Below are 20,841 nucleotides of genomic sequence, written 5' to 3'. Positions count from 1 at the left end.
GTCTGCGTATTAGTAAAATCTATATTTTTAAAGCACTTTATCTTAACCCTCTTTGCGGATTGTGTAGCTGCCTTTGTTTGTTATATTGTGTGAAATGCAAATTTAAAATGATGACTTCCATGTTCACAGTGCTTTCTATCACAGACTGGAACCTTGTGGCGCTAACCATACACAAGTCACTATTCTCCACTACACCAACCAGGATTTAGTTATGTGGCTCTCTGGTGCAATGCATTACCTAATAGGGATTTCATACTGTACAATAGTGCATTTCCCACTGATTAACATAATTTGAATTTCACTTTCATTTAAGCTGAGCATTTTTTTATATGTAGTTACCCGTAAGCGAAAGGTACTTACCTGAAGTACTACCCAGTGTGAAAATACTGACCTCAGCAAACCTACCGTGAGAGTTTATGTATGTTAAAATTTGTGTTGGGTGTGGAGCCACATCTCCTTGCACTTTCTAGTGCCCAAGATAGATTTTTAATTACACACTTCAGATTAAATCAACGTCATCACCTTTTACCCTCTCCATTTGGATTTCTTCCTCTAACTCAAAGAGGCCCTTGTGGCTGCGATCTCAATCTCCAGAGGACAGACTTTATGTTTTTTATTGTGTAAATTGCTCTCAGAGCCTAGAACACGTTTCCTCCGGCCTTTATTAAAGAGTCTGAAGTTTAGGCAGGCTAAAGTGGCACTTTTGCATCTGCAGTTGTTAACAAACGCCCATACCCTCCACACAGTGATATGTTTTCTGCTGGCAGCTCATAGAACCAGGCTCTCAAGAATAGATTGATCTCTCATTGCTTTGTATTTACGAGGTCGCTGTTGGCGGGATGGGGTGTAGTGACCTAGATTTGTGTGGCTCCAGTGTCTTGTTTTGTTTTTAATTAGTCGTGATGTTTGTTTTATTGGTATGTAATGATTTTTATATTGTATGACTGTCTTATTGTATCTTTTATGGCTTTTTTTTATTCATCGAAATAAAAAATAATGATTCCTACCTAAAGGTGAAACATCGAAAAAAGTTACAGAATATTTTGCTTTAGACCACGCCCCACGCTAACTCACCCCGCCCCCACTGTGCACAGTATCACAGTCCCCATGCTTTTTTATGCACCTCGACCACTTAATGCAACTTTGGAAAACCAAAAGCTATACGTTTTTGGAAAAAATAAACAAGCCACAACAATTGCGTTAAAATTCAAAAAGGGTGCCAACATTGTTTCTATTTTTTTTTTTTAAAGAAAAGGCTAGTAGCACCCTCCCGACCCTACTTCCATTTTACTACAACGCATGTATCCCTTGTGACGTGCCGTGTACTGACGCTGTCCGCCTAGCTGTGGGGCGTGTATGGTTCCACCACATGTAACTGCAGTGTTGTCGCGATGGCAGTGAACCGAAAACAAGTCGAACTTGACTTGAGGAGTGAAGTTCTGGGAGCTCCCGTGAGTAACTGCTCCTTGATTGACCCTGCGTCCCCATTCATCGCCTGCGTCTCCATTATATGAAAGGATGAGGCTATGCACACACACATAATTAGCTTCTGGCAGCCAGCACACCTCCTCCTAATCTCACCTCTAGGAGCCCGCCCACAATTAATCAATAGTAGGAAGGTGAGCTATGTTCAGGATGTGCCGCTGCATTTAAATAAGGCCAAGAGCCGGTTCCAACTCACTCCAAGGAACCTGCTTGGCCTGGGGGTGCTGGAACGCACATGACCAAGCAGTTATTGAGCTGAGGAGGCCCAACACTCAACAGCAACTCTTGGTCTTTGTAGCTCTGTATAGCTCTGCCGTCCAAACTCGGGGCACCTGTAAAGCGAGGTATGTTTTCTTTTCTCATTTGAGCGTACTAAGTTGCGATTTCTACTAGAGACGATGTGCAGTGAAGTGGGCTATGGTTGTATCAAACGTTTATTTATCTAATTTTGGAATTTGTACAGAGCTATGACGACCATTTCAGAATGAAGGGGATTTTAAGTCTTAAAGCTACATTGAAATCTGTCGCAGTAGCAATTGCATTAGGAAAGAATGTACACATGAATGGATTAATTAAATGTGCCTAGCTGTGAAAACGTAATCACCGTAGGCGATTTTGTCGGTAAGTGAGTTGGTTAGTAGTATTGTCACACATTATGGTCGGGAGGGCATCCCATTGCCAGCTTCCTGTGACTGTGGCGCGCCCCCCACTTCTCCCGGGGCTGCCCCATAGAGGACAGGGTCTGAGCCCGTGAAAGGCATTTAGTCAAAGCCCGAAGGGCTGGTGTGCCAGGTCAGCGAGTGGGGTGGATTTAAAAAAATATATTTTTGGGTCCGATTTATGGTCTTATGGGTCGTTTTTTCCTGTTGCTTTTTCCCTGATAATTAAACAAATGTTGCCTGCAGCAAGCACAGATGCACATCGTCTCCCACACTTAGCAAAACACCTAGACAGTCTGCGTTTACAAGTAGAAAACTCCTCTGATTTGCAGAATGTGGGACACTTTTTAGCTGTCCGGTTCGGTAACCGGGGGCATTTTTATTTTGGTCCCCAGGCCTATTTTCTCTCCCAGTACGACCCTTATAGAGTGTTGCTCCGCAGGGTCTGAGGGCAGGAATACGGAGGCGTCAGGAGTGAGGTATATCATTCTGGTCTCAGAGGTTTGGACATTAGGGGAGGGGCTAAAGCATTGAAGACCATTCTGAAGTTTAAGGTGAGCCGATGGAATAACGAAGCATTCATTCTCTGGCCTACTGAGGTGTTAGGAAACCTATGGGGAGACGTGGGAGTGTGTGTTGGGAGGGAACCTATGGCGGGAATGGAGATCCTGAGGGTGGAGTAGCAGGTTCAGTGTTGGAAGGGGATCCTCTGGAGTTCAGTCACCTGGGCGCTGAAGAGGAGCCTGCGGATGAAGTGAAGATTCTGAGGTCCCAACGGTCACTCTTGAGTTAGAGCGACTGGAGATCCTCAGAGTGAGGCTGGCGACCTAGAAAGACGCCCCGGTGCTGACGAGAAGCCTGTGTGGATCTGAGAGATTCTGAGGTCCCAACGGTCACTCTTGAGCTAGAGCGACTGGAGATCCTCAGACTCGGAGTGAGGCTGGCGACCTAGAAAGTCGCCCCGGTGCTGACGAGAAGCCTGTGTGGATCTGAGAGATTCTGAGGTCCCAACGGTCACTCTTGAGCTAGAGCGACTGAAGATCCTCAGAGTGAGGCAGGCGACCTAGAAAGACGCCCGGTGCTGACGAGAAGCCTGTGTGGATCTGAGAGATTCTGAGGTCCCAACGGTCACGCTTGAGCGACTGGAGATCCTCAGAGTGAGGCTGGCGACCTAGAAAGACGCCCCGGTGCTGAGTGAGCTAGAGCGACTGGAGATCCTCAGAGTGAGGCTGGCGACCTAGAAAGACGCCCCGGTGCTGACGAGAAGCCTGTGTGGATATGAGAGATTCTGAGGTCCCAACGGTCACTCTTGAGCTAGAGCGACTGGAGATCCTCAGAGTGAGGCTGGCGACCTAGAAAGACGCCCCGGTGCTGACGAGAAGCCTGTGTGGATATGAGAGATTCTGAGGTCCCAACGGTCACTCTTGAGCTAGAGCGACTGGAGATCCTCAGAGTGAGGCTGGCGACCTAGAAAGACGCCCCGGTGCTGACGAGAAGCCTGTGTGGATATGAGAGATTCTGAGGTTCCAACGGTCACTCTTGAGCTAGAGCGACTGGAGATCCTCAGAGTGAGGCAGGCGACCTAGAAAGACGCCCCGGTGCTGACGAGAAGCCTGTGTGGATATGAGAGATTCTGAGGTCCCAACGGTCACTCTTGAGCTAGAGCGACTGGAGATCCTCAGAGTGAGGCTGGCGACCTAGAAAGACGCCCCGGTGCTGACGAGAAGCCTGTGTGGATTTGAGAGATTCAGAGGTCCCAACGGTCACTCTTGAGCTAGAGCGACTGGAGATCCTCAGAGTGAGGCTGGCGACCTAGAAAGACGCCCCGGTGCTGACGAGAAGCCTGTGTGGATATGAGAGCTTCCCAGAGGCGCGAAGGGGACCATGTGCAGTTTATTGGAAGAGTTCCGTATTGCTCAAATGTTGTCTGGAAGCACGGGGGAGACAGTGGAGACTGGAGACTCTCGGGGGCTGCTGAGGGAGAGAGCCTTTGGAATGAGTGAAGATTCTCGAGACGAGGAGGGGAGTCAAGTGTTGGCGCTGTTCGCATGGAGTGACTTCGGGAAAGAAGAGAAGGAAGCTCTCTTTATATCAGAATCGGCAGGTTTTACCCCCCTAGAAATCGCAGTGCAGTAGTACTGCGAAGCTATGAGACCGAGGGAGTTTGTGTTTAGACGAGCCTTGGAGAGGCACTATTGAGGCATGAACTGACTGACTGCTGATCAGAGCTCTAAAAGGTCGGTGCTCTGAGGTGTGGCAGAGGATGAGTGAGAGGGAGGAGGTGCGCGGTCTGGACTGTAGTGCTGACCGCTGCATTAATCCTGGGCACGTTCTGAGGACTTCCAGTTTCCTGAAATGAGTGCATAATTTCCACCCCATGTTTTACAGAAGGGACGGTCAATGGATGACAAATTGGACAGAACCGCCGCCTAAACCATCAGCTTCCTGTAACGAGGGCGAGGGAGCAGGCAGTAATTGTTCTCAGAGGCAATGCTTTCAATGGAAAATAGAAGTGCAGGCACCTTGTACCAAAGTACCTGCTTGTTTCTGAGAATTGCCGGTATTTTCCAATTGAAAGTATTACGTCATACTTGAGAAGTGCAGGTACTCCGCCTCTCAAAATAACCAAGTGCTCTTACTCAGTACCAGACAGTACCGGCCCATATAAAGCGTTGGCAGATAGATCACATGCTCTGCGCATCCTATAGAGGAGGTCCCCGTGCATCACGCCTTTAAATTCCATAGTCCCGAGCCGGTTATGGTGTGAGAAAGTTCACAGCAGCACGGCCCGCGCTTCACACAAATGCAGTGCATTAGGGATAGGGTGACCAGGTGTCCCAAATTTGCCAGGACAGTCCCGTTTTTTCACCAGCTCTCCCAGCTGATTTCGTTAATTTTGCTCGTTCCGGTTTTTAGGGGGGGGGGGGGGTGGAGTCAACTGAAAACAGTGAGAGTTATAAAGCTGTGCTAGTTAGCAGCTGTTGTAAGTAAGCAATTTAATTAACAGGTATGATGCTGGTTTTGGATATTACATTTTATTTATTTTCTTAGTCCCTCTTCTGTGTTCCTGTGGTGATGAGAGCTGTCATTCCGTGCAGCTCCGTTGATGTAAAATTATAGTCCTTCTTCTATTTTTACAAAATGTCTCGGTTTTTGGTTCTCAAGATCTGGTCACCCTAATTAGGGAAAGTCTCAGAGAAAGTGTTAACAGGGTGCCAAGCAGACATTTCGCTCTCGACCTCTTCAGTGCGTGAGAATCCCACACAATTGCTGCTCATGATCTAGTCTGTGACAGAGAAGTGTTCACTGCCAGTGTTGTCAAGTAATTCCCCCTTAGAATGATTACCAGAATGTTTGGCTTGGGTTGCCTTGAAAGGCTATCCTCTCTTCTGGAATTAGATGCGACCACCTCACACGTTGTGCACAATAACATTGATCATCTGTGTTTCCGAGCAAGATGACCATGACCCAATACTTCCTAGCAGTCCATTTCTGAGCTCTGGCCATGTAAGAAGGGGTGACGATCCATACAATTTTCCTCCTGCCGACCGTGAGTACTAATGAGATCAAATACATTGATCCTTTATATTTGGCAGTCACGTGGGGCCCAAATCCTGCCTCACATACCCTTTGTACATATTTAATTGCCATCTGCACACTTTCCTTATGCCATCCTAGTGCAAGTTGTGCGGGCGTAGTTGCAGCACTGAAGTGAAAGGAGTGGCTGCCAAAGTGCACAGCCAATGTTCCTTCTCTTCAATGACTTAAGCACCACAACTGAAAATTGGTGCGTGCAAAAATATAAACACACGCTTTGTCTAAATAGCACGGGACCTCGAGCAAGCAGAGGTGGGCGAGCCAACAGGCTTACAGGGAGAGCCTAGCCAGAGCTAACCGAAGGGCGTGGCTCAGATCTTAGAAACCATGCATGATCAATCAATCAATCAATCAAACTGTACTTATAAGCAACACCCTCTACGCCAGAATCAACAAAACTCTTCTACACAAACTCCAAACCATCCAGAATGCCGCAGCCAGACTCGTTCTCGGGACACCGCCCCACCAGCAAATGACCCAACACCTACGAGGCCTCCACTGGCTACTCGTCGAAAAGAGGGTCACCGTTAAACTCCTCACCCACGCCTACAAATCCCTCAACTCCTCACCCACGCCTACAAATCCCTCAACAATATCGGACCCAAATACCTCAACGAGAGATTCTCCTTCCACGTACCCAAAAGGAACCTCCGCTCCACCGACCTCGCCCTGGCAGTGGTCCCCCACATCTGCAGAAACAGAACCGGTGGGAGAGCTTTCTCCTACATCGCAGCGAAAACCTGGAACAAGCTCCCTGTGAACATCAGACACTCCCGACCCTGCACACGTTCAGGAAGGACCTCAAGACCTGGCTCTTCGACTGACCTGGAGCTGCCGCCCCCCCCCCCCTCCCACCAGTGCCTTGAGACCCTCACGGGTGAGTAGCGCGCTATATAAACCCCTTGATTGATTGATAAGCACGCATATCACCCTTGAGGTTATCCAGATGCTGGGCTGTGTGTCTCAGTCGAAGAGCCAGGTCTTGAGTCCCTTCCTTCTGCCAAGGTGGAGGGGGAGGGTGTTACAGGATTTGGGGTTGAGGTGGGAGAAGGATCGTCCTCTGGTGGGTTCGTCCTCTGGTGTGGCAGCCATTAATGTGTGGTGTCTGTGTGAGGGCAAGGTGAGTAGAGCAGCGGTTTCTGGATGGCTGGTGGAAGTTTAAGTGGTGGTTCATGTATGCTGGTCCTTAGTCATGGAGGGCTTTGTAGGCTAGGGTCAGGAGCTTGAAGTGGCATCTCTTCTGGATGGGGAGCCAGTGGAGGTCTCTCAGGTGCTCGGAGGTGTATGTTCTTTTGGGCAGGTTGAGCGTCAGCCTGGCTGCTGCGTTCTGGATGGTCTGCAGTCTTCTCATGAGGTCATCTGTGGTGCCTGCATATAGTGCTTTGCTGTAGTCTCAACGGTTGATGATCAGGGCCTGCATCACTGTTTACCTTGTGCTGGTGGGTAGCCACTTGAAGATTCTACAGAGTATGCAGAACATTTGGAAGCAGGCTGCGGAGAAGGCGTTGACCTGTTTCATGGAGAGTTCGCTGTTGAGGATGATGTCGAGGTTACGGGTGTGATCTTTCGGAGTGGGGGTGGGTCTGAGTTCTGATAGTCACCAGGAGTTGTTCCAGAGGGAGGTGTGGCTGCAAAAAATCAGCACTTCGGTCTAGTCCTTGCTGAGCCTCTGGCAGTTGTCTTTCATCCAGGCTGAGACATACTTCATGCTGCTGTGAAAGTTGGATTTTGTCGTAGTGGGGTCCGCTGAGAGTGAAAGGACAAGCTTGGTGTCGGTGTAGGAGATGATGTTGATATTGTTAGTTCTGATGATGTCTGCTAGCGGCGTCATGTAGATGTTGAAGAGGGTGGGACTAATGGATAAGCGTCACATGACACCGCAGATGGTGTTCTTGGGCTGTGAGGTGAAGGGAGGGAGATTAATCCTCTGTGTGCACCGCAAGAGCAAGGATTCCATCCATCTAAGTGAGTCATCCTTGATGCCGATCTAGTGCAGTATGTGGTGGGAGACTGTGTCAAAGGCGGCGGAGAGTTAAAAAAAGGATTAGGGCAGCTGATTCCTCTCTGTCAAGTAAGGTACAGATGTCAACTGTCGCGATGATCAGGTCCATATCAGTGTAGTTCTTGGCTCTGAATCCTGATTGGGAGGGGTCTAGAAGGTTGTTTTATCTCCAGGTGTTCAGTGAGTTGGAGGTTGATAGTCTTCTCCAGGACTTTGGCAGGGAACAGGAGAAGTGAGATGCAGCAATAGTTCTGGAGGTCGGTGGGGTCTGCGGAGGGTTTCTTAAAGAAGTGTTGGACCTCTTGGCTTTTCCAGGCATCAGGGATGGTGGCTGTAGAGATGGAGTTGATGAAGGGGGTGAGCTGGTGGTTGATCTTGCTTGTCGCTTCCGAGGTTGAACAGTCGATGGGGGCATGGCTCGGTGGGTGCTCCAGAGTGGATGGAGTTCATTAAGGCCTTGGTGTTAGCTGTGCTGAGTTGTTCCCGTGTATGAGCAGGTGGTCGGCGGCTGTCTTCATGGGAATGGAGATGCTAAGGAGGTTTGAGGCTTGGAGCTCGAAGTTTCTGTCTATGGTGGCTATCTTTTTGTGGAAGTGGTCTGCGAGGGCGTCGCAGAGTTCCTGTGAGGGCATAGTTGAGTTTTCTGTGGCTGAAGGGCAGGGGAACTCTCTGACGATGGCAAAGAGTTCCTTGTTCTGGTTTTCATTGGCCTCAATGTGGTGTGCCAGGGCTCTCTTTTTCACGGTTTGTGTAGGTGGGGTAGTTGTTGAGGGCACACTGGAAGATGGCTCGATCACTGTTGCTTCTGCTGGAGCGTCATTTCCTGTCCAGTTGTTTGCATTTGCATTTCACAGTACTGAGTTCTGGTGTGTACCAGCTGGCTCATTTGGTGGGTCCGTGGGTTCTGGGTGGTTTGGTGGGGGCAACATGTTTGGCAGCGCAGGTGATCCAGGCATTAAAATTCTTTATTTATCTGGGTCAGGTTGGTGGAGATCTTGGGCTGGGAGAGGCTGAGGGTGCTGGTCCATTCGAGCAGAGTGAGCTTGGTCCAGCTGTGGAAAGGGGCAATGTGACTGTTGTGGGTGATCGGCAATAGTAAAGTGTATGATGAAATGATCGGACCAAGTGAGTTCTATGGTTTGGCTGTATCTGATTCTGTTTCTGGACGTGAAGATGGGGTCTAGTGTGCCCAGCTCTGTTGCTGGGGTCTGAAACCTGCTGCGTGAGGCCAATGTTGTCCATTCATTCCTGGAGATTGGTGGAGTTAGTGTCTGTGGGGTCATCCAGGAGAAAGTTGAGGTCTTCCAGAATGACAGGATTTGATGGCGAGCAGGGTGAGGAATTCTGTGATGGCGTCACTTAGGCCAGTTCATGGTCCTGGGAGTCTGTGTGCAAGGGTGAATCTAATGGTGGTTTTGTTGTCAGTATGAAACTGGAAATTCAGGTGCTCCAAAAATGGCGTGGTTTAGTCTTCAGTGGTCTTACAGATGATAGCTTCCTTGCATATTATGGGAAGGCCACTTTTGTGTCTGTTGGTGCAGTTGCGGCCTTTCATCTTGCATCCGTTGGGTGTTGTGGTGGCAATGTCCAGGGTGGACGCGGGGGTGAACCAAGTCTCTTTGATGAAGCTCATATCGGGGGTGAGGCTGGAGATGGTGATGGCAATCAAGGAGGCAAATGCTCGTGACATGAAAGTGACGGCGCAAGTGACTAGTGCAAAACACAGCGGGCGGCGCAGAGTGACATGGTGGCAAAAAGCTATATACAGTGATCAATGGTTCAGCACGAATAGTTATATACAATGACTGTGCAAAGTTTTTAATTTTGTTAGAACCAAAGAGAGAAGTGTGCCGTAAATTGCGCTGAGGGAGAGGTCGACGGCGTTTCGGTCCTTTTCATTCAGGACCGGATTGCCAAAGTTAAGAAGTGCATGGACAGGGTCACTCGTTTGGTAATGGAAACAATCCAGGAGAAACCACGGGGCAGGATAGGGTCCCCGATCCGCTGTAACGGTCCACCCGGTCATACTGTATTTGTGGTTCAAGGGCCAGCTCGAATCAATAAGAGGTCTGGCAAAGCGCAGAGGGACTCAGGAACCACCACAGACGTGTGCGGTGTTGGCCGTTTTACAGATTATTATAGAGCATTGATACTCAAAGTACGTCTCAGTGCTGCATACGGCCACCTGACCTTTGCATGCGGCCCCTGGTCAACAGCAGCTCTGGGCTGCTGTTTACTGGACTTAGTACTACAAATAACAATTTGATAAATAAACAGGCAAGCATTTATTTAAACATTAAGTGGTGTTAAAGAAAGGAAGTAACTAGGGAGCCTTGTGCCGCTTAACATTAGGAACCCCTTCATTTTTAAAGATATCTTCCAGTAAAAGTATAAAAATATGACAAAGTCCCTTTCAAAATATAAAAAAATATATATTTCATTAACATGCAGAACCATTTAACCTCAGTACATCAAATTATATCAGTGCATTAGGAAGTATTAATTTGAAAGGGATAGTTTTCAAACATGAATTTAGAAAAATAAATTCTTCCCCCCCCCCCTTGACTACAATGCCAATAGTGCACTAAAGAGTTAAGTTAGCTGTTATGTACACTCTTAGGATGGTCTGGGTTTCTATCGTACATTATAGTGTATTAACTCAAACACTGGAGAAGATTTTGTACTTAGTGCATCCTGAAGTCATGTATTTAGAGATCCTCTTATATGTGATCAAGAAGAGAAAGGAGGGAAAATGAAATAAAACAATTGCCTATGATCACACAGTTTGCTAAGAGGGAAGCTGAGATTGATACCATGTTTTCTGGTTCCACATTGTTCATTCCAGCCACTAGATGTATATGCTGTGCTTACCGTACACCAATCTTGCCGTCAATCCCCCTCGTACCGACCGACATCCCACTGGCATCAATGCGGACCTTGGTCACATCACAGGCCGAAATTCTTTTTGGCCCCTGGGAAAATGTTTGCTAGGATCCATGTTATAGAGCAACATTACAGTCTATTACAGCAAGCACATTACATTTTTGTACAACTGTTATTCTAAACTCCGATAGCTACACAATAATGAAGGAAAAAAGTTTTGGTGAAATTAAATATTTGTCCTAAGATCACACAATGTAAGTGGGAAGTTGTGATTTAGCCAAGTTTTCTGATTTCACTTTATACAAACCAGTCAGGAAATGGGTATCTATATATCTTTCCTCATGTTGAGGCATTATTTTCACCTTTTTTTGCATTTTCTGCAGTTTATGTATAGCGGGAAGTCGACCCGAAGATATTGGAACATTTTACAAAAGTGTTAGTTAAATTACACTATCACATTCATTGTTTATAGGTGAGGGAAAATTAAGTGATTTGCCCAGAAGCACAGGATGTTGAGTCGATGATGAGACAAGAACCTGGTCGGCAGCTCTGACAGTAACGTCACATCCTGGGTAGATGGAGGCAGGCAGGCAGGCAGGCAGGCAGAGGCCAATTGAAAGCTCGGCTCATTATGGGCTCAAAGTGCCAACAGACCTCAAGCTGAGACCCAGCCAGGCTGAAGGCTCGAGCCTGTCTCAAGCTTCCAGTGGCTTGCCCACCTCTACGAACAAGTCTAATTTTCACATAGGCCTTCAGCATGCAAACTGTGCAGTAGCATAGATCTGCTACGAACCCCAGATGCATGACCACAACCCTATCCTTTTGGCTGGTTATGGATTTTCTGATCCAGAAGGACTGCTGTCCTAGGTGTATGCCTTCTGTCCTTGGACATTGCACACATTTTCCTGTGTAATGGCACCAACTTAAAATAGTGATTATGCCTCCAGTTTAACAGCTCCCACAAAGTAGCAAACCTCTAGACATTTATTAGGGCATTGTATCCCACTTCAAGTCTTATTCACTGCCCTATCCTTTCATGGATACGCTGAAAAAGGGGGTTGAGAAAATGGGTTAGAGGTTGAGGGGGGTGGAAGCCCTAATCGGGCAATAAGCACAACCTTTGTGAGAGCGAACCATGAGCAATCACTACATTAACCTGCAGTTAACCCCCTGGCAACTTGCACAAAAGCAACCAGGTTTAATTAAAGGTAATGTGCAAAGTATTTTTCTCCTTGGACAAGCTTCCACTGATGTCAGCCAAGGGTCCAGGACCTGGAGAGGGGTGCACCTATTGGGGATCTGGACTCCCTTCAGTAGAGGCTGGACTCAGGCAGGTACAGGCAGGTCAAGTTGCATGGAGGCCTCTGAAGCTTTTTGTGTTCCTATAGCTCACAAAGGAGATCAGCCAATTGACCCTAGCAGTTACACTGGGTAGCCTATGAGAAAGGCAATGTTCTAGTGTTCCTTCCTCATACAGCGAGGCATTCCTTCAAGCAGTAGGGCAGTCCTATTGCAGCAGAGCAGTACTTCTTTTGATTCTTCCACAGGTTCAGGTGTGTTCTCACAAGTGGTTCTGGCAGTCCAATATTTATACCTGGTTCCAGCCTTTGTGTGGGGGACTCCCAGCCACAGCCCCAAAAATTGTTCTGGAAAGTTCTGCCACTCTCCCTGGTCCGGGATCCAAACTGTCTGGGGTGGCTAAGGCATGGTAGGTCTGGTGTCAAGTCCCTGTGTTTGAGCAGTAGGCAATGCTCGTTGAAGTTTAACTGGAGCTAGATACAGCACCTCCCCAGCTATTCTGTCAGGATGGTCTATCCTGTCCACTCCTAAACGCCCTTTGTATCACTGTCTGAAAGTAGTACACAAACCCCAAAAGCAGATCCACCTACTGCCCCTCCATCTGGGCCTTTGTTCCTTCCTATTAGGAGTAGTGCCCCAGGAAACCTAAGCTTCAGGGTGCCTTGGGCATCCACCCCTCCCGGCTTTTCTAACACTGGTGGTAACTCATTTTTCAGAATGCAGTCAATGGGCATCTGGAACTGGCAATGACTCTCTTCTGGGTCACCTCTCCACCCCATACCAGGGATACCAAAGCCATAGAGTGGCAAAGTCTGGCCCCTGAGACTGGGTTACCCTACACACTTCTCCGTGTACTGATTTGTGGAAACCAGTATTTCCACTACCATGGTCTGGCTGGTAGCCTTAGAGCAGAGAATGAGATCGCATTTACTGTGATCTAATAGAACTGAAGATTCTCACCCTCGGGGGTCAACAGCCTACATTTTAAGTTTATCTCCCATCTAAGGAAGACTAGGGCATGCTCCACCCTCTTCTTGGCAGGGATCCTTGCTCATTTAGGCAGTTTTTCCTCCTCCTGCAGCTCTGGGCCTCGGGCCATGCCCTCTCCTTAGTCATCATCATTCTCCAGATTCACCTCCTTCTCTTCAGGGTCATTACCCTCCTTCTGTCTGGTTGTAGCTTGCATCCTGCAGACCTCCTCTAGGCTCTGAGGGCTATCAAAGTCCACTTTTGTCCCCCTTCTCTAAGGTTAGCTCTCTGTCCTTGAAGAGCTTTCTCAACTCTGCCATCTTGAAGTTGTTAATGCTGCTAAGCTCCAACTCCATCTTCTCAAGCAGATGTCACAGGTGGAGCAAATGTGAGGTAGGAGTGACATTTGGAAAAAGGAAAAAGTAGCTATTTGAGGGGAATAAAAAAAATATGATGTCCTACTATTTATATTATATATTATATTTTTGTTTTTACACATATCACTGAGGAGCACTGCACAAACAGAAGTACTGGATCCCACCACTGAATCAATGTAGAAAATGTGATTTCTGGTTTTGGGGGTGAAAGCCTCACTCAGGCAGCAACCTCAATCCTTGTCAGAGTGAACCAATAACGGTCACTAAATTAACCAGTGCTCAACCCTCTGGTAGCTTGGTACAGTAGCAGTCAGGCTTGACTTAAAGGCAATGTGTAAAGTATTTATGCAACACACAACCAGTAATAAAGTGAAAACACAGCACAAGAAAAATCCCGTACAAATTTAAAAAGTAGAATACATTTAAATCAATAAAATGTTTCCAGAATGGCAAAAATTCAATTAGCTGAATCAGAGGTATTCGATTTTAATGTTTTAGTGAAAATAGCATCTAAAAGCACAAAGCACCTCTCCCGGTCATCTGGTCGTTCTAGGCCGGGAGAACTTCACACTTTCAGGCTGACTGCGATGGAACGTTGTACATGTGCCAGATACAGGAACAAACTCCGTCCCACTGAAGAGTCCGACTTAAGTCCGGCACGACTAGCTCCTTTCGAGTTGGAGGAGGCCGTAAGGATGGGGCTTTCGGTTCGCAAAGCAGGTCAAGTGTTGCAGACGGTCATTGCTGTAGCACGAAGATCTATTCGTGGTTGGATCTTCGAATCAGCAGTCATTGGGGGCTGTTGTTGCTGTTGCGAGAAGAGCATGTCTCCTGATGCCAATCATCGTGACTGCCGTTGTCGGCACAAAGAGCAGGTTTCATCAGAGTTTTGTTTTGGCGGTCGTCATGAGTGGAAGAGTTTTGGTGTGAATGGGCCCATTAGTGGTCAAGAGGAGCCCAACCAGCCAAGAGTCCAGGACCTGGGGGGGACACCTTTTGGGGATGAGGACTCACTCCAGCAGCAGGATTCAGACAGGTCCATTGAGATCCAGTAGAAGTCCAGTTTGTTGTGTCCCTAAAGCTCACACAGGAGGTCAGCCAACTGACCCTTGAAATCATTCTGGATAGCCCGAGGGCAAGGCAAGCAGGTCCCGTCGTCTTTCTTCATACAGCAATGCTGTCCTTCAAGTAGCAAGGCTATCCTCTGGCTGCATAGCAGTCCTTCTTCTGAATCTTCCACTGGTTTAGGATTGTTCTGATAAGTGGTTCTGGAGCTAGCTTGTTGTGTAGTGGGACTCCCTGTCCTACCTCCAAAACTAGCCCTGGAAAGGTTTTCCCATTCCCCTGGTGTAGGTTACAAACTATCAGGGGTGACAAAAGGCAGGACAGGGTTGGTGTCAGGTTCCTTTGTGTGTGCAATAGGAAAAGCCATTTGAAGAGTAAGTGGAGCTGGGTATAGCCCCTCCCAAACAATCCTGTGAGGGTGGCCTATCCTGTTCACACATAAGTCCCCTTTGTGCCACTGTCCGGAAGTAATACACAAACCCAACAGCAGAGCTGTTTACAGTCATGTGTCCCAGAAAATGCTAACTTTCTAAAAGTTACCTTGTGTTAACTCTTTCTAAAAGTGGCATTTTCAGAGTGGTAAATTAAAATCCAACTTCACTTTAAAAGAGGATTTTAAATTACAATTCATTTGAGTGTAAAACATATTTCTGCTCCCAATCCAAAGTTAGCAATTATTACATGTAATAAGTAAGTTAGTAGAATATATTTTTTAGCAACCAGATAAATACAGATAAGAAATGTATAGTAGGTCAAAATAAGGAACAACCTAATAAATAAAGTTAAAATCACTGCACATAATGGGCATTTCACCCTATACAGAGCCGATTATCAAATTAAAATCCCCGAAATTAAAATCATTAAGTCATAAGGAAACTTCTCCTAATGTCCCACATATGCACCAGGGGCAACAAGTTTGCTGGTTGAGGATTGATGTTCTTTAAGGAGTACCCCTGTTTGTCTAAGGTTGAGGGACATCTCCGTTATGTGAGGTTTCCAGGACACCCTATCCGACAGCGTGAGGCCCAAATACCTTGAATGTATTAACACTTTCACGGGAAATCCTGCCTAAGGTAGCCCCCGTATATGCTTTATGGGGCTTGATTGTCAAATATTTGGTTTTTGATGTATTTATCTAAAGGCCGCGCAAGACACAGAAAGCTTCAATCTGATTGAGAAACAATTGCAAGCCACCCGGTGTTTTTTACAACAAAAAGATGTCATCTGCAAATAGGAGCATTTAAATTTACTCCTTATTTAATGATGGGGCATCTGCTGGTTTTGTAGCAAGAAAGTGGACAACCTCGTTCTAATAAAGAGAAAAAAAGGTTGGGGCCAGAACACATCCCTGGCGAACACCCTTGGACACACTAAAAGGTACTGTGAGCTGACCTTGATCTTCCCACCTTACTCTAGCACAATTGTTTTCGCAGAGACATATCACAAATGTTAGAATCTCCAGGGGCATTCCCATACCGTGCAACACGCACCAAAGATTATCTCCAGGCACTAGATCAAATGTAGATTTCAGGTCCATGAAAGTGACATAATGGCTCCCTTTCCCTATAACCATCAATTTCCAGAATAGAAGGATACAAAAACTGTACAATGGTGCCTATCTTCCACCTGAAACCAGCTTGAAGGGGTGACCATATTCTCTGCTCATCTATCTAGTCCTGGATCCTCAACAGCAGGGCCTGGAGAAGATCTTCGGAACTTCTTTGAGACTGATGGGCCTGTTGTCCGTTGGATTATTTCTGTCACCTTTCTTGTATATTGGTGTCACCGCAGCCTCTTTCCAGGACCCCACAATTGGGGCATCACCAGCTGTGGCATTGGAAAGTATCCTATTGTATGCAAACCAACTGTCCCTTTCAAGTAGAAATAAGTCACCAGGAATGCCGTCAAGCCCTGGTGCTTTGTGGCGCACAATTGCATCAATAGAGGTGCGGATTTCCCCCAGATCGAATGGGTTACTATTGTATACCAATTGGAATGGAAATGTTGCAGAGGTATTGGTGAATTCAGAGTAAAGTGATGTACAATCGGAAAGCCACTCCTCTACTGCTATATAATTCTCGATTGATGGTTCAGCTCTGGTACCACCACTTGAGACCAAGGACCAACATTTATTAGGATCCCTATCTTCGCAGGCTTCTTTTTAAAAGGCACCACCTTTCTTCATCCCACTCCTTCTTTACCTGTGTCTGTTGAAAGAGGTTCCTTTGTGATCTTACTAGAGGTACGTCATTTGACTTAATAGCCTAAAAGAGGTGTGCCCGCACTAGTCTGCATTCTCTTTTGAACCAGGTATTCGTGGCCCTTGAGTGTTTCAGTGGCTTGGCTCTTGTCACGGGTAACATAAAATGCTGAAGCAACCAAGCAAAGAAATTAGAATTTGCATCAGCGATTAAACCTAGGCCCCCTACCTCCTAGGTTTAATCGCTACCTCCTTACTCAGAGCTAGGATCTGAGGAGTTCTCTCTCAATTTATAATCGGTTATGTCACGACCTGGGGCACTTTATGACCCCACTTTAGTCATCATTTATTGTTAGGCAGGACCAGGTCTCAAGATAGGGTATTCTACCTGTCACGATTAGGCAAACAGGCCCAAGGAGACAACAATCTTAGGCATAAGGGATTGTGGTCACTTTCCATTCTGGCCCTTATTTCCATATCGCCAACTAGATGCCACAGCCTTAGATCCAGCAAAATATAGTCTATACTACTCGAACTGGTAATCCTATTAAAGGAGAGTGCCCCCTGCTTATCTGACTTAGTTCTTTCATTGAGTGCTCTGACCCCATACTCAAAGGACATGGCTTTAACCTGTGTAGCAGCTTTTGCCAATTTTTTTAACAGGGGATTGAACCAGTCTCTGAAAATGCCATATTTCACCTTCCCCCAACTCCCCACCGACATCACCCATATTCAGGGGTTCAAAGGTGACATTAAAGTCCCCTGCTAAAACCAGAAAGTGAGAAGGGCCTCTCCTGTCCTGTAGCTCCTTTAACTTCTGCAAGTTGTCTGATTGTCTACTCCCCTGTGTTCCTTGTGCATAAATGTTGTAGATATCAATGATAGTATTGGAATTAGAATGTCCCCTAATTCGAATTCCCAAAATTTCAATGCTGCCTGTATGGAGCTGGGTGACACTGTATCTCAATGCGATTCTCACCCAAATCAGCAATCCCCCAGGAATGCGCCCAAACTTGTTTGATGTCACAGGTATATGAAAATTGAAAAACCCAGCCCTATTTATGGGCTCAGCGCTCCAAGTTTCCTGAAAAATGCAAATGTCTGCAAGTTCCACAAATGAATTCCAATGGGGTAAAGTCATTGTTGATTTACCTCCAGCTGTATTCCAGGAAACCAAAGAGATTTTGTGGGATGACTTTGCTATAGATCACTGTGAAACTGACGACAGAGTGCCAGGACTAACCAGGTTTAATGGCAGAATCAGACTTGAAGGCAAACTACCTTGCCCCACTGGCTGGTCTGTGGGGATATCTCTGGTGGTATGGCCATTTGTGGTAAGGTGGACACATGGCTATCCCATTTGAGAGTTCTTATTAGCTCCACCTGATGGGAGCACCTCCCTCCCCCCTGCCTCTGACTTCCTTGTTTCTGTAGTCAGTCAACCAGACCCAAGACTGTCGCCTCCCCAAACTTTGGAACTGGGGGCTGACTGTCAAATGTGTGCCCACAAAATACTGGGCTATACTTGAATTGAATATTGGACCCTGATGAAGGGGTAGTTCTGTGGTCTAAGGCCACCAAATTATCGACCAAGTTCCTATTTGTTAACAACAATTCAGTACAATCAGTGGCACTACAAGGATTCATACACCTTTTAGCTCCAAGCATATCTTCCCCAATAACAGACCTGCAGCCCCTAATGTCGCAAATCCAATGGATGGCCTTGTTCCTCAGCCAGTCCTCATCCTCCCAATGTGGGTTCATTAGAACCCTCTGCACGTTCACCATAAAAACTTTGCATTCAGCTGGGCCCTCCTTTTTCTCTTGGTGCAGTCGGTAAGAATGTATCGGTAGCTTTATTGATGCCCAGCTTAGATCTAGATCCCCTTACAGTACAGGGGACAACATTACCAGTCTTGGGCCCCCCTGAGCCAAATGAAGTCCTCCAGTTACCCAGAAATATTGTACTACATTTGCCTTGAGACATATTTGTCTGCCTAGGGTTCAGGTCAGGTTTCACAATTGAGGCTGTACAAGTTGCCTTCTTTGCCAGCCACTTGGTGGATCAGTGGTAGAAATGGAATGACAGCTAAGCCCAGTGCCCACCAGTGGACAAAAGTCCTCCCTGCCCTCAAGGAGCTGCTTCAATAAGGCCGCAACTTCAAACCCCATAGTCTTAAGAGAGTCTATTTCAGATCTAAGCTCAGAGAGGTCACAGGCCAGGGCTTGTTTGATGGCATAGATCTTAAAGATCTGGAAGACAGGCCCTTTCCACACTTGACACACTGATTTGGCAGGCTATTGGGTAAACAGTGCAGTAGGGTATACTGATTGCAACAAATAACAACTGGAAAAGGTCATTAGCCTTTAAAGAATCACCTTCTATGGATAGAATACTATTAGGCGATGCCTGTCTCTTGCTTGATTTTGCAAACATTCTAGGGATACATTTCCAATTGCTAACACCCATCCTAGGCAGTAATGACCTGTTGCCTGCAGGTGGGGCAAGAGCGTCAGAGGCTAAAATCTCTTCACATTTTACAACAATATAATCTAATCTGTCCATCAAGCAATTGTCACCTGGAAGCTTTAATATTATTTTTTTACCCTCGTTTTAACCACCCACCAGCCAATGCTTTTCTCATGCCCATTTGCATATAAACAACAAATAGAAAAGATGATATAGGTCTATGATGTAATAGAAAGATATGAAGTCATATATGGCTAAATATCACCAAGCAAAAGACCAGCAGTCACTATGGCCTTCCAGAGTAAGTCCAAGAATTAGTCCTCTTATTAGATATCCAACACAAAAAAATAGAAAAATTCATGGAACAGTTTGTGCAGCACAGTTCCTTCCAGGTGATCCAATAACACACGTTAGGAGGGTGGCTCAGCCCAGTCTCTTCCTGGGCTGGGCCACCAGGACGGGCGCAGGACGGGCTAGCCCTTAGCCCAGGCAAAGGGCCCGCATGCATCCTATGCCACGGGAAGTGGAGGGGGTGCTTTGTAATATGCGGCGCAGGTAAAGCAGAGTCAGCTCCTCCTGCTGCTACAAGGGATGATGGGACACCCAGCCCCAGATGCCGGTGAGTCCTGCTGTCCTGCTGCTTGCACGTTCCACAATGTGGGAGATGGAGGGGTGCTTTGTAGGACGCAGCATGGGGAAAGCAGAGTCAGCCCCTCCTGCTGCAACAAGGGATGATGAGACACAGAGTCCAAATGCCGGTGAGTCCTGCTGCCTGCAAATGTAATAAGGTAACCCAGTGCTAGTTAATGGGAGAGATAGGCCTTACAACAGTGAAAAAACAACTTTAGGAGTTTTTCACTGCCAGGACATGTAAAACTTAAATCCACATGCCCTAATTTTTAAATGTCATGCACCTTGCCCATGGAGCTTTTAGGGTTTACTTTCAGGGTGACTCATGGAAACAGTCCAGCCCGAACTGCCAAGCCATGTCTTCCCTGGACCGGAAACAAGCTTCCTAGGACCGGTTTCCGGCATTTCAGCCGTGTTCAGCCAGGCTTGCTTGAATCCAGTGGCAAAGTGAGCAAGGGACTCACGTTTGAGCATACCCTGCCAACTTATGGCGAACAAAGAGGTGCAAAGGGGGGTGGTGATGGACGGAGCCTGGCTGAAGACGGCTGAAATGCCAGAAACCGGTCCTAGGAAGCTTGTTTCCGGTCCAGGGAAGGCATGACTTGGCAGTTCGGGCTGGACTGTTCCCATGAGGCACAGGGTCAGACTGATTTGCATATGGCCATGTCTGAACTGGGGTGGCAGAGTGGGCTAAAGAATGGTGATGGATCAAACCCAGATCTGTTGACTGGGTGTGAGTGTTTGATTGGTTCGATGCTCCGTCAATCACCACCCCCTTTTGTACCGGAGAAGTAGAATACACCAATTGGGTTGATTCAGTGCTATTTTTAGGTCTTGCCTAGAGTGCACACGCACTGTCTAATCAAGACCTTTTGTTTTCTGACAGTAGGCTTAGAGGCCACTCACTGCTTCCCACTGGTTGGTTTAATTGCTACACTCATTTGCTTACTTCTTATTGATCAGATGCCGTAGGCTTCCTTCCTCTTTATGTGCTTGACCCTCCCCTGGAGCATGGCATGGACAAATTACTTGTGTCTGTTTACTGCTAATTCTTTTCCGTGCTACTCTTTTCTTTGTGTTTTTTCCCTTGTGTACTTCCACCCCCTGTGCTTCCCCGTGTTCCTCCCTCCCTCAGCCATCATTCTTGGCCCCACTGTTCATCGCTCCTCTGTGATGCATGTCCACCCCCATCCCTTTGTTGCTAC

The 20,841-nt window shown here is 47.0% G+C and overlaps 1 protein-coding gene across 1 annotated transcript in view; it reads left to right on the top strand.

Annotated features, from left to right (window-relative positions):
• Positions 1-1,679: 1,679 nt before the first annotated feature.
• The window catches only part of KCNJ1 (potassium inwardly rectifying channel subfamily J member 1), a 328,566-nt gene continuing 309,404 nt past the window's right edge, over positions 1,680-20,841 (top strand). Inside the window, exon 1 of the mRNA XM_085647186.1 lies at positions 1,680-1,829. The gene's annotated coding sequence lies outside the window, so the exon portion shown is untranslated. The remainder of the gene's footprint in view (positions 1,830-20,841) is intronic.

The sequence above is a fragment of the Triturus cristatus genome, chromosome 3_2, assembly GCF_964204655.1.
Source record: "Triturus cristatus chromosome 3_2, aTriCri1.1, whole genome shotgun sequence".
Taxonomy (NCBI): Eukaryota; Metazoa; Chordata; class Amphibia; order Caudata; family Salamandridae; genus Triturus; species Triturus cristatus.
This window is presented reverse-complemented; position numbering and strand designations above follow the sequence as displayed.